We start from the raw sequence: 2,022 nt of genomic DNA on the forward strand, positions 1-2,022 counted from the left end.
TTAGTACTTGTTCCGAACTTTCAAACAAGTTAAACAACAGGAAACAGTTCTTTTAATAACCCTAACACAGAGTTGGGCTTGGCTGACGATTGTGCCTTTCTTCCATCCACATCCGACCGACTTGTCTTTTCTTTCCGCGCACTATAGCGTCACATTCATGAAGAAGGTGTGTGTGAGTCTCCGGGGACTGGTCACAGAAACAATAGGACTCAGTGGATCATATCAATCCGGGGCCGATGACTGTGCAATCCTCATTGTCCTGTGAGAATGCCCGTGAGCATTCTCAGTTTATCGTTAGGGAGGGTTATGAGATGTCTGAGCCTCCTTTGATTATACTCCACCAGTAAAGACTTCGCCTGGCGTAGCTCCATCATTTGGTGCCATCTCACGCCTCTTAGCCTTAGCTCTTCATTTCTAAGCTTTTCTTTGATGGTGTTTTGTCCCATTAGAAAGGAAGCGCTCGGATCCTATTAATAACAGTCGACAACCCATCCGCTGCCTCAGTCCAGTCATTCGCCTGTCGAATAAATATGTGAATCAGTGTCAGCTCGAGCATCACCTTCATTGCAGCTATAGGACAGGTACGCATCGCCCCTGTATTGCATACGTATGCTAAGCGCTGAAGGTTAGTTAATGCTGCCCGCACCTTCGAGAGAGGGACTCTCGAGGGTATCGACCCAAGTAATAGCTTCATATGTTATCATTGGCCTTATTATCATGATGAACATTCATCTCACGATTCTTAGGCTACAACTCCAGGATGAACGTTTGCAGATCATGAGAGTTTTTGTTGCTTTGGACAAGATTGCGTCGCATGCCTTTTCCAGTTAAGATTGACATCCAAGACAAGGTCAATCCAATAGCAATCCCGGCCATGCTAATCTCCTTTATTCCTCGTAAGAATCTTTTAATGGTGAATGGAATTATGACTGTTTTGGACGAGTTTATATCCAGGCCCACCGCAGCACATCATCGTTTCCTCAAGTTTAAAGCTCTTTGCATATGTCGAAAAAAGTGTTCTCGAACTTGCGGCTTGCTATAAATACAACGATATCCGCATATCTTGGCACCGGATGCTGTTGTTTGCCAGCAAGTGAAGTCAAATGTCAACTACTAGACTCCAGAGGAGAGGTGATAAGGCCCCTCCTACGGATACCCTTTACTTGTTTGTAGCTGAATAGTACCGCCCGCAATCTAGTATTTCGTGTATTTGTTGCCCGCTCTTGGAGATGGGGCGGTGCAATACGATGTGTTCATTTCCTATTGTCGTCGATTAGGGTGAGCTGCATACTGATTCTCGTTTGGTGTATAGCCCTGCCGAGAAAGAACGATGTAGTAAATTGATCTGACGCGTAAATTGTTGTGTTTTTTAAGAAATGAGGTCGAGCACTAGGAAGACTTCAATTGAATTTCTAGGTGGGATGATTTTTAGCTGCCGCACAGGCGTCTTCATTGCCTGTCATTCCTGTGTGACCTCAAACCCAAAGAATGTTTGTTGATTAAGACTGAAACATTGCACTGATATTGTAAATTATGCAATTGCAATTGTGAATTTCGTGGAAATGGTTGCCATAGGTGGTAATCGTGAACCACAGTTCTAAATAATTCATTCGTTCGCTATTTATAACTTAATATGAGCTCGAAGAGTATTTTAAGTCTTTTGAGAGAGCGAATATCGAAAAATCATTGAACATTTGAATTTTCCATTAATTTTTGATAATTTTCATTAATTTTAGTGTTTTTTTTAGAAAATTTTGTTAAACCTTGAACGTTTATCTTTGTGCTTAAAACCATTTGTTCTCAGTTGTGGCCAAATGTGAAACTCAACTAGCAGATGTCTTGTAACCACATACAGCCAAAAAATTAATGCCATCTAGGCACGGAATGTTGTTTATTTCCGTTTATCGTTATTTGGCACGCTACTGTATCAACAATAAAAATCGCCACGTCTGTATTCAATAAGCAGCTGTTATCGGTTTTCCTTCTTTCTTTGGCATTTCCTTAACCCTTTTGTGAAGTGTA

The sequence above is a fragment of the Anastrepha ludens genome, chromosome 5 (genome assembly GCF_028408465.1).
Source record: "Anastrepha ludens isolate Willacy chromosome 5, idAnaLude1.1, whole genome shotgun sequence".
NCBI classification, from domain to species: Eukaryota; Metazoa; Arthropoda; class Insecta; order Diptera; family Tephritidae; genus Anastrepha; species Anastrepha ludens.